The sequence below is a fragment of the Paramormyrops kingsleyae genome, chromosome 17, assembly GCF_048594095.1.
Source record: "Paramormyrops kingsleyae isolate MSU_618 chromosome 17, PKINGS_0.4, whole genome shotgun sequence".
NCBI classification, from domain to species: Eukaryota; Metazoa; Chordata; class Actinopteri; order Osteoglossiformes; family Mormyridae; genus Paramormyrops; species Paramormyrops kingsleyae.
This window is the reverse complement of record NC_132813.1, coordinates 26,693,737-26,705,982: the sequence shown is the minus strand read 5'-3', so window position 1 is coordinate 26,705,982 and position 12,246 is coordinate 26,693,737. Positions and strand designations below refer to the sequence as shown.

The window sequence follows — 12,246 nt, the reverse complement described above, 5'->3', positions numbered from 1 at the left end:
TCCATTCTAACCCCATTCAGAGGGTCCATGCTAACCCCATTCAGAGGGTCCATTCTAACCCCATTCAGAGGGTCCATTCTAACCCCAGTCCACTGTCGACAGAGCCTACAATGGCCATACAAATGGATAATAATAAATACTTTATTGATCCCTGTGGGGAAATTGTCTTTAGGTCCCCCTCAACTTGCACTTTGTAAATTAAGTTGTCCACAAAGGGCAGCCACCCATAGCAGTACCTCGGGAGCTGAGGTTTAAGGGCCTTGAGGTTAAGGGTTTGAACCAGCAACCTTGTGATGCAAGACATACAGGCTTAGCCCACTGAGCCACACACAGCTCCAATTGTGCTTTGAGGAATGACTTCTACTCACTTGTAACACAACATAATGACAGTATGATGAGCAGCCAGTGGTTTGATCACAGGCTCAGTCTGCTGTTTATCACACCTGAATCAGGCACCTGAGTGACTTCAGCCATGTGTGACTCAGCATGGAAAGATTAAGCACTCAGAGCCACTTCAGTTAGCTGTATATTTACAGAGCTTTATTTAATAAAACAGTATTTACACATCTACTGATATTTTCCCCCTTGGAAATATTATAATCACACACAGACCCAAACGGGTGCAGAACACACAGAAGCACGACACAAAAAACAAACCAACAACCATGCAAGCATTGCTAGTGTAATGAGTTGGTGCCCCATCCTGGGTTATTCCTTGTGCTTATTGTTTCTGGAATAGGATCTGGACCCCTGTGACCCGGCATAAGATCACGGGATTTGGGAAATGAATGAATGAATGAATGAATAAATCACCAGTGTTCGCTACATTGATGCTTCTATCATCACCAAAGTCATCATACTCATAACAGAAGGACAGACACAGCCACAGGTAATACACTGTATATATGAGGGAGTTAATTAGTAAAGTGATGGATGGGTTAAACCCTGCTGAAAATAGCAGAACAACAGATGAAGAGAAATTAAAGTCCAGAAGAGACACGAACTGCAGAGAATTTTGATGACAAATTACCAGGCAGCAGTGGCAGGGATGACAAAATAGAAAGTGCAGCTGGCAATACAGACACAGCAGAAGGAACAGGAGATGCCATGTATGACAATGGGGACCAGGAGACAGGAGCCAGTCATAGCAACTGTGAACATGAGGAGGAGATAAGAACATCAGAGAGCGCTGAGCCAGAAACCAGGGTCACTAGTGAGGCTGAAGTCGGCCAAGAGGTTCCAGACGAGCTGCTGGACAGGAAGATGTTTGACCAGGAGGAATCAGGAGACTCCCACCTCCTAACCAGGGAGACACTATCCGGTGAGGAAGGCCGTTTACGGAAGTGGGCACTGTAACGAGGAGGGGGGCCCTTAGGGTAAGGCCCAGCATTCCTGAGATTAAGGGCTGCCTGGTGGAGGAGGTCCAGGGGAGCGAGCTGAGCTACGAGGAGAGCAAGAGGGAGCTGGAGGAGCTTCAGGCCGAAAGGGATCAGCTCAGCCAGCTGAACGGGCAGTTTCAGGCAAAGCTGGCGGAGTATTTCCTCCAGAGGAGGGGAGAGGAGGAGCGGTTTGAGAGGAGCGATGGGCACCGTTACCTCGTCTTCACCTCCCACATACAGAAGATCAGGCAGCAGCACCAGCAGCACAAAGAGCACTTTGGGAGGCAAGAGGAGGAGCTGCGGCAGCAGGTGCAGGAGAGCCTTCGCCAGGCAGAGTTGGAGTGGCAGGTCCTCCAGGCCCGGAAGCAGGAGGTGGCAGGACCAGCGTTGGCCTGGCATCTGGGTAAGGAATCTGCAAAGGCCCAGATGGAGCAGATCCAGGCAGCCGAGCGGCACAAGGAGAAGGAGCTGGCGCGTGTGCGCCTGGAGAACATGAAGCTGAAGGCGGCATCGCCAAGGGTGAGAGAGCACTGTCTGCCAAGAAGGGGCTGGCGGAGGGGCTGCACATCCTCGACTTCGAGCAGCTGAAGCTGGAGAACCAGACATACAGTGATAAGGTCGAGGAGCAAGACGAGGAGATTCTGAAACTGTGTAACAAGATCGCGGGCGCCGTGCGCGTGCTGACGCACATGAAGGAGAAGCTGCAGTGGGTGCAGATGGAGAACCGAACACGGCGCTCGCAGCTGGCGGAGATGGCGGCGGCGGTGGCACAGTCACGTGACTCTCTGACACGCACCAAGCGGGCTCGGGACAGGGTGCGGGCAGACAACCTGCGGCTGCGCCAACGCAGCGAGCTGCTGGGGAACAGCGTGCTGCTGCGAGACATGGAGGAACGGGTGGGCGATGTCATGGCGCTGGAGCTCAGGCTGGGGGCACTGAAGAGCAGCAACTGCAGAGCTGAGAGGAAGGTGGAGCCGGTCTGGGACACACCGTAGTGGGAAGGACAGTCAGGCAGACAGATAGACACACACACACATGTAAACTGTCACATATGCAGGCTTTCAGATCTATTCCTGTTGGGCTAATATTTAGCATCACGGGTGTTGTTAGAGATTTTGGGCCCCAAGAAAGCATATCATATTGGGCCCCAACCCAGCCCAGTTGTATTTTAGGGCCCTTGTCACTCAGGGGCCTAAATTGTCACATGCACAGCTGAGCCAACACATGATGCTGGAACCATTTTGATAGTTTTAAGTTATATATGTTTAATATCCATCCATCCATTCTCCATAACTACTATCCTATTCAGGGAGCCTATACTGGAGGCTACGGGTGCAAACAGGGAACAACCCAGGATGGAGCGCCAACCCCTTGCAGGGCACAGTCACACACCATTCACTCACACACCACTCACTCACACACCACTCTCTCACACACCACTCTCTCACACACCATTCACTCACACACCACTCTCTCACACACACACATCTACGGGCAATTTGGTAACTCCAATGAACCTCAGCATGATTTTGCACTGGGCGGGGGGGGGGGGGGGGGGGATGGGGCGGAACCAGAGTACCCAGAGGAAAGCCCACAATGACACAGGAGAACATGCAAACTCCACACACATGGAACCATGGTGGAGACTTGGACCCAGGTGCAAGGCAGCAGTGCTAACCACAGAATATTGTCTATTACCTATTATTATGCCTAAATGCAATCTGTCTGTATAGGAACGCCTGCAAATTGATATCATGTTTTGGATACGTCCCAAAACACATTTAAATAATAATTTGTCACAGTAGGAGGAACAGATCTTTCTAACTGGAGTCACACTGACGGATACAGGTTTTGGACCGCAGTTGCCGAACCCTTTGAAGTTTGTGTAAGTACCCTTTTCCGTGTATAAATATTTACGTTTTCCTTAATTACGTTTTGTTGAGCAAATGTGGCTGTATATCGCAAGCGTCTTCTGGGTCTATTATTTATTCTATTTGATCGAACATCAAGACAATATTTTTTCCAAAAGGTCCCATTATACTTTCACATATTTGCGACGCATTAAACTTCAGTCGCAGCATACAGTGTCAGGGTCAGCCCCCCACTGTGGTCCTTCCGTGCCCCTTCCCCGTTTGACCAGCAGGTGGTGCTGGTCATTCCGTCCTTCACGTCAGTCCTTGTTCTCCCCTGTCTCCTGTCTGGTCTCGTGGCTCAATGTATTTAGCATGTGCTGTCTGTTTGCCCCTCGGTCCTGAGTTCCCTCTTGTCTTATGTTTGAATCCTGCCTCCTGTTTTTGTATTTTGCTCCCTAGTGTTTCAGTTGAGTTTGTCTAGTTATTGTATTTGGTGATTTTGTATATGGTTCTTGGTTTTGTTCCTTGTGCCCTCTGCTTGTGTCTTTACCTGTTTAGATTCCCCAGTGTTAGTTTCTGTTTCCTTGGTTAGTTATTAGTTTCCCTGTTTTCAGTTCCTTTTGAGTTCATTGGTTTCACCTGTGCCCTGTTTCCTTGGTTTTGTTAATTAGCCTCACCTGTCCTGTGTTAGTCTCGTTACCCATTAGTATTTTAGTTCCTGCCTGTGTTCAGTTCCCCAGTGGTTCATTGTCTATGTCTAGGTTGTTTGTGATTGCGTGTTAGTTGATTTGTATTTCATGGTTTGTTTCAGAGATTCCCAGTATTAGTTGTGTATTTAGGTTTTGTTATTTAGTTTTGTTACTTAATCCCTTTTTAGTTTTCGACCCCTTGTGGTCCTTTTGTTTTGTTAGCCCTTCCTTGTGTTTTTCTTTATTCAGTTAAATAAACCCTGTTTTGTTCTCTGAGCCGCAAGTGGGTCGTCCGCCATCCTTTCTGTGCCTGCACCATGCCTCGTTCCCGTGCCCGAGATGCCCACAACCGTGACATACAGACGTTTAAAAACAGGAATCGGAGCTGTTTGGCAAATTAAAAACATTAGGAAAGCGATCCGCGTCGAGTGTATATGTCAGTAACATATATACACGGGAGAAAATGAGTAAACTTGTCTGCAAACGACATTTAAATATGAATTAATATTGAACTCGACACGTCTAGCAAATATATTGTGCATCACACAGAAAATACAAACGTACTTACATAAGAAATTCGATGATATGGTAAATGGTAAATGGACTGCATTTATATAGCGCATTTCTACTCTTACGAGTACTTGTTAAGATGTATGAAAAATATGTGTCCTCAGTTGTCAATGATCTAAAAAATAATTTAAAAAAAGGGGTTATTTTCTGTTCGTATCACAAGAGGGCGCGAGAACACACAGAATGAATGTGTGTGAATATGCATTGCAGAGGTGTAAAGAGTACCTGAAAACCATACTTGAGTAAGAGTACAGATACCTTACTGTATAAATTACTCCATTACAAGTTACAAGTCACCAATTCCAATAAGACTTGAGTAAAAGTCGTAAAGTATCCAATTTTAAAAGAACTTAAGTATTTTACTCGTATTGAATGTAGGCTCAAAGAACACCAAGAAATGTGGAAAACAAGGAACTATTTATTTATGAGGCTTTATTTCCTAATATAGACATTAAATTGAACACCTCAATGTTCCAAAATGGCAGAAGAAGAAAATAGAACAAAAAGTCAGTCTCAGTCAAACTCAAATGTTCAAAAAAAAGGTAAAACAATAAAAAAACTAATAAAAAAACAAATTCAGAGCTGACTTTAATGGTGTCTTAAGGGCAATTCTTAAGGGTATTTCAAGCAAAAATGGAGCACTCATAGTAATAAAATAATGACTTGAATTACACCATGATAATTATCAATATCGTTTGATATGATCATGATAAAAATATTTTTGCTATATCGCACAGCCTTAATGGATGCTACCACAGTGGCTTTGCTAACTAGCTAATAACTAGTAACCCATAGGAAGCAAGCTGAACAGTCGTTTGAGCAGACAGTAATATCTGATGACGCACAAAGTCTTTAAGTGTCAAGTCTTGTTAACTACATGGAAGCTATATTATCAGCAAGAAGGTCTTTACCTAGTTACCATAGTTTTGGTAGTGAGTCGGCTAGATAGTCAGCTAACTGATGGAAACGTTTAACCAGCAGCAAAACAACCACAAACAACCATGCGGGTCCCACAGTAAAATCTTTGTGCAGTAATTGACAGTCAATAGTGTGTCTAGCAGAAACATTAACAAACAAAATAATAAATAATAGATAGCACTGTTATTACACTGGGATACTAAAGATTTTTAACTTAATGACATAACAGGTACTACAACGATTCCGTTCTGCGAGTTCGCTTTGGCTTCCGCTTTAAGACGTGTTGGACAAGGGCGTGGCTTTCGCGGTACGAATGGGCCGGGTTGGATGTGGGCGGGGTTGGATGTCCAACCCCGCCCTCCTGCAGGCTGCAGCCAGACATACTTGAAGAAATTAGCCGTGGTAGATAAAGATCCTGACTTGTCGCACGCAATCACAATGTAGCGAGTAACGGTAAGCGTCCGTTCAAATGTAGTGGAGTAAAGAGTACATATATTCAGTCACAAATGTAGTGGAGTAGAGAGTAAAAGTTGCTTATATTTTTGATACTCAGTACAAGTACAAAGTAGCCAGAAAAATACTTAAGTACAGTAACGAAGTCCATTTACTCAAGTACTTTACACCACTGTATATATATTATATATACAGTGGTACCTCGGTTCTCGAACTCACTAGAACTCTAATTTCTTGAAAGTCGAACAAACCAGTTTGACCTAGAACTCGATCTGAATATCAGAAGTCCAACCGTGAACGCTGACCAAATATAAATTCTACGCGCAAGGAAATGAGTCATACTACAATGCAATTCTTACTTGAATGCCTTCTTCACAGACTGGACGATTAACCAAATAAAGCAGCGCAACATTACAGTAACTAACAATAAATAAACCACTAACTTATGTGTACTATTAGAGCATTTATGTCATTTAAACTTTATTTTACCAGGTAAATTAACTGAAAACCAGTTCTCACTGCTTTAGCAGATTACGCATCGGAACTGCCTGGGATACAAACATCATGCGTGTAACTAAATGCAAAGTTGTGTCGTCACAGAGGCGGTTCCAGTTTGTGCAGCTGGGTGAGAGGTCGCAATGCATCTAACCGTAATGCATTGCATCAGGATCAGAATGCGTTGCTTTAAGCCAGCGCTGTAAGAAAGTCGAACGCACCCAATGACCGGACTGGGGAAACAAACTGAAACGCGGACTTAATACAGAGGACTAATGACAGCAACCAGAAACAGCTGATCACATGGGGATCCTACACGAGGTTAACGAGGGGGCGTGGCACACGGAAGGAGCGGACGATCGGGACAGGACAGGGGTAATGTTGGGATAAGATCTTTATCATTTTGGAAGCCATTAAGAAAAAAATGCTCTTCTTGTTTTTTCCTGTTCATTTTGTGATTAAATGCTTAAAAAAAATTTAGGTGTAATTTTGGGTGGCCGAGAACCAATTAATTGGTTTTCCATTATTTCTTATGGTAAAAATTCAATCAGAACTCGAACTTTTTAGGATTCGATCCGGAGTCCGGAATGGATTAAGTTCGAGAACCGAGGTACCACTGTATATATATACAGTGAGGGAAATTATTATTTGACTCCCTGTTGAATTACTAACTAGACCCATTTATTAAAAAAATGAGAATTTCACTGCTAGGTTTATTTTAACAACAGACAAATTTCAACAAAACAAGAAAAAAATCATTATGTAACAGGTACAAATCAATTTGTCATTTATCTAGGGAAATAATTATTTGATTCCCTACAAGCCAGCAAGAAATTAGGTCAAGTATACAGTAAATAGCCCTTGTATTGTTGTTGTTATTGTTAATGGTTATAATCCTTATTGTCGCACGTGTGTATTGTGTGTACCCTGTCCGATTCTCGTGTATAATTATTCTCCCACCATGTGTGTATCTTAGAGTTCAGCATCTGACAACCTTGTGTTTCTTATGTGTAACCGTTTCAGTGCTCTTTGGGTGTATGATGTGGTTCTTTTCTGGACTACCAATAAAGAGCGTGTTTTCCCCGGCAAGCAGGCGTCCGTCTCTCTCTCTCTGCTCCTGCGATGCCTTGGTGTGCCCGTCGCCACAGTATTAATTTTAACTTTTTAAACTTTTTTCTTATTTTACGTATTCTGTTTTAATTCACTATTATTATTATTGCACACATCCCAGAACGTTGTCATTGTTAACTCTGACTGTGTGCAAGCTTACGTGTTGGCAACCCCTCCACCCCCACCCCTCACTTGCTCTGTCTCTCACACCCACACACAATCCAGCCCTTTGCACTCCCTACATGAAACGTCCCTCTTCCTTAACATTTCGGCTACTTTTTACCGAGCTGGAGAATAGCTAATCTGACCTCTTCCTCAATCTTTCCCTGGGCCACGTCTCTCTCTTCATCCTCCTCCTCCGACGTATCTCCTTGAATCGCTAATTCTGCCTCCTCCTCCGGCCTTGCACCAATTGCCGCAGCAGTAAAACCTGTAGTGGCAAACATATCGGTAAGTTTTGTGCATTTTGCTGCGTCCACTTGAAGGCTTTTTTGCCTTTTTTTTCTCTGAGCTTTTCTTGTGCTTTTTTGGTTTGTCCATAGCCACTCCTCTCCAACCCCGGTCAGCTCAAATGGCAAAATTTGATAACCTTGGTCAAAAAGGGGAGGGAGGGAGGGGCGGGGTGAGAGACTTCATTGGATTAGCCCAATGTCCTTCAAGAAAATCAAACAATGGGATGTCGCGGTCGATAAAAATGATCTATTGATTTTTTGGGTAAATTATGACAGCTCCGGGCCGGCCCAAAAACTTGCGTCGGCCCACCGGGCATTGCCCGGTACGCCAGATGGCCAGTCCAGGCCTGCTCTGTACATGACGATAAAAACTTTGATCTTTTTCCCGGCAGCAATCTTTTTACACAGGGCCGCTATACACAATAGTTAATTTTTTTCCACTGCTAACAGTTTGGATCAGGAGTTGCTTATTGTAAAAGAAGTAATGTGCATGCAGGTGATATTTGTGTAGATTTATCTACACCCTTCTGGCAGTGCTGCCATTGCAGTCAGGTCTCGTACAGTACACGGAGTAGAAGTTGTCCGACTTGGCTGCAGTCAGTTTATACTCCACCCCTGCAGCCACCGGCAGATCTTGCTCCACGTCACGTCAGCTGCAGAGCCCAAGTCAAATGCACCCAATGTAAAAAAAGTACGTAAGGTCATAACGTTAAATACGCTCTCTGCCCATTGGCTGAATCAGATAATTTTTTCCATTTATAAAGGGTTTATTTTTTAATTGGTTAAATATAGTATCCACGCAATAGAAATTTAAAATTTAAAAATAATCAGAAAAAAATATATCTTGCGGGTGCTACGGGGGTACTATGACTATTCCAGGGGAAGCTATAGCACCCCTCTGGTGCCAACCCTGGTAACAAGGGCAACACACAAGGGTCATCAGAACAGGGAGTGACAAGATGGGATGGACAGTGACACCTGCTGTCCAAACAGGGAAGGAATATGACGGGCAGGGTCAGATGGGTCAGATGGTTTCAACAACTTTTTTCAAAGGTGCCATTTTGTCCAAAACCTGACTAATTACTGTATTAAAGTTGTTGACATCTGTACTAGACGTGAAGTTCACATTACTTACTGCATTAATACATTGTAGGGAATTTGTACTAGTTAGGTGATGTGTCGTAATAATCTTTCTCCGACCACAAATCAAAAAAGTACAGTACTTCAAGGTAAAGGTTTTCACTGGTTACTGGTGCCGAATGACACGAGGCGGGGTATTTTGTACTGAATTCTAAAAATGACTGTAGTATATTATAGGGCTGGATGATGTGTGATATTAATACTAATACATGCAATTTTCACATCACTAGTCAGCTAGATTAAGATCATACTTTTTCTTACTTTAAATTCTGTACGGACATTATAGCACATGGAGTTTTGGTTTCACTAAACCATTTTTACCTTGTCACAGAAAAAAGTCCTCAGTTAGATTTGCAATTTTAATTATTATTCCTTTTATCGATTGTCTCATATATGTTTAAAAAGCAGTTTAAAGTTTACCTCTGCTGTTTATACATGAGCACTGCACTTAGTGTATTCTTTCTAGGCTTGATCAACTGTTTCTAAATAGTTGTTAGATTTTGGGTATGCCATGTCATGGAGCACATGGGTCATAGCCAGACATCAGTTAAAGGTGGGAAAATAAACAGCCTTCGATATGTCTGAGGCCTGGGTGGTGCTCTCGGAAGTCAAGCAGGCAAACTATTTGCTATGTTCTGAGATAACTGAGCTCTGATTGAGCTGTATCTAAAAATCCTTCACTCTGCTTAATTTCCACTAAGGCAGGGTTCTTCCACTCTGGACCTCGATTCCAAATCCAGGCCGTGTTTTCAGTTCTCCCAGGTAGTTGTTTAATAATTACTGATTCTGATTGGTCAGAGGCTTCACACCTGGTAAAGGAAGGCTGGAAAACCAGCAGTGCTCGGACCTCGAGGACCGTGAGTTGAATAACCCTGCACTAAGGTATTAATGTGTTCCACCAATGTGCAAATCCTGTCCTCCAACTCTACTATGACTAAACACTTTTGGCATACGGTACTATCAAGAACTTTGGAACGATAGTCTATGCTGTACATGCCAGAGGAGCTACAAATCTGTGGGTGCTTCAGCAAGGCCCTTAACCCCCTGTTCCCTGGGCGCCCCAACAGGTGCCTGCCCTTCGCGGAAAGCTTACGCTAAAATGAACAAGCTGAGGGAGGTGTAAAGACAACATCCTCGCGAAGATCAATAAAAGTATTAAAAAAGCAATAAAATGTCAATATCTATAGTTTGTAAGTTTGGCTCTTGCAGGAAACTGGAACAGTGGGAGCATATGAATTCTAGCAATTTGTACTCCATCCTGTCCCCCCCAATAATCGTTATAGCCACAATGGCTCAGCAGTATGAAATCAGGACACAACAATAACATTACATGAAGCAGAAGCTGTAGTTTCATTTAGAGTGCCATGAAGTGAGAGATATTTATAGTATATACACAATTTATATGCCTTTTAGCCCTTTTAGTTTTTATGTTGGGCTTAATGCCACAGAAAGTTTGGAATTCTGCAGTTACTGAGTCAACAGAGCATTGGTGACCTTTATGCACAATGCACCTCAGCACTCAGCAACCCTGCTCTGTTACTTTATGTGGTCTGCCACTAGGTGGACTGAGTTTCTGTTTTTCCCAAACGCTTCCACTTTGTAATAATATGCTTACAGTTGACCTTGGAATATCTGACAGAAAAGAAATTTCACAAACTGACCTATTGCAAAGGTGGCATCCTATGACAGAACTACGCTTGAATTCACTGAACCTTTCAGACTGACCCATTCTTTCTCCTATACTGTGTTTATTGTTAGCTCTGGTGAATACATTACTGTAACCACCTGCTACTAATCCCTCTCCATATTGAAATACTTTTCTACAACAATAAAATTAACAGCCTCAATCAAAAACTTAATACGTTGGCCAATGTCACCACTGAAGCTTTCTGTCTTATACTACCCTCCCCCTCACTTCCTCTCAGCCTTTACTGTCCCTGATGATAATAAAGTTCATTAGCTTATTCTTAGATCAAAATCTTCCACATCCAAGCTAGACCCCATCCAAACTGGCCTGTTACATCTGATCACCACAGTTATCGGATCCTCCCTTACCTCTTGTGTTTTTCCTTCCCTGTTAAAAATAGCTACTGTGACACCACCTTTCCAAAAGAATAGCCTTGACCCCACTGATTTCGATCACTATAGACCAGTTTCAACCTGTCATGGTTAAAATCACTAATTATATTTTGTGTGTGTTGATGCTGGCCTTCTCACCATTCTCACACTCCTTGACTTCAGTTCTGTATTTGACACCTTATCTCACTCTCTGCTCTCGGACTGTCTACCTAGTCTTGGGATCACTGGTAATGCTCACAAATAGTTATCTTCAAAACTTTCAAACAGGCAACAGTATGGTCACATTAACAATTTCAATTCTCCAGCTTCTCTGTTAAGTCAAGGTGTCCCACAGGGAGCTCTTGCCCCCCTTATGTTCACTGTTTACCTCTTACACTTAGCATCTTCCCTCACCACAGTGTTAATTTCCATTATGTTGATGATACCCAATTGTACATTTTCACTAAGCTGTATTCTCATCTACCACCTTCTGCCCTCTTCAAATGCATTCAGGAAATTACAAATAGTTTCTCCAAAACTTTCTTTAAACTTAACTGCAATAAAAGTGAGGTAATCCTCACTGGATCCAAAACTGCATTAGTTAAAGCACACACAACTTCAATATTTTCATTGATGGTTTTCTTGTCTCTATATCCTTTCAGGTCAGAAGTCCTGGTGTGATTTCGGACATACACTCTCCTTCCATTCTCACGTTAGTAATATGTCGAATTGCCTTTTTCCATTTACACAACATTGCCAGGATCTGCCCTGCCCTCTAGAAATATTACACTGATGTGTATTTGTTTATTACCTCCGAGATTGACTACTGTAATGTTATTCTAACTGGTAATCCTAAAAAGGATTGAGTTCAAAATCCTTTTACAGTTAAGTGTTGTTTAATGTCCTCCTCACAACATTCAGCTGCATATACATACAGTATAAAGTCCCATAAGGTTAAAATTTGAGTTGAGTTGTAAAATCCTGATCGGCTAGCAAGATGCAGCAGACTTAAGCAGCCATAGTGCACCATGTGTAGCTGGGGGGAACAAAGTGATTGCACTGCCATCTATATATATCTAACTTGTGATACCCATAGCAGTAATAAACATCTGTGTTATGCATTTATGTA

The 12,246-nt window shown here is 43.0% G+C and overlaps 1 protein-coding gene and 1 pseudogene across 1 annotated transcript in view; one reads left to right on the top strand and one right to left on the bottom strand.

Annotated features, from left to right (window-relative positions):
* The window catches only part of LOC140579189 (uncharacterized), a 31,735-nt gene that overhangs the window by 9,374 nt on the left and 10,115 nt on the right, over positions 1-12,246 (bottom strand). Inside the window, exon 2 of the mRNA XM_072701586.1 lies at positions 7,776-7,897. The gene's annotated coding sequence lies outside the window, so the exon portion shown is untranslated. The remainder of the gene's footprint in view (positions 1-7,775; positions 7,898-12,246) is intronic.
* Positions 1,108-2,374, top strand: LOC140578934 (cilia- and flagella-associated protein 184-like; annotated as a pseudogene).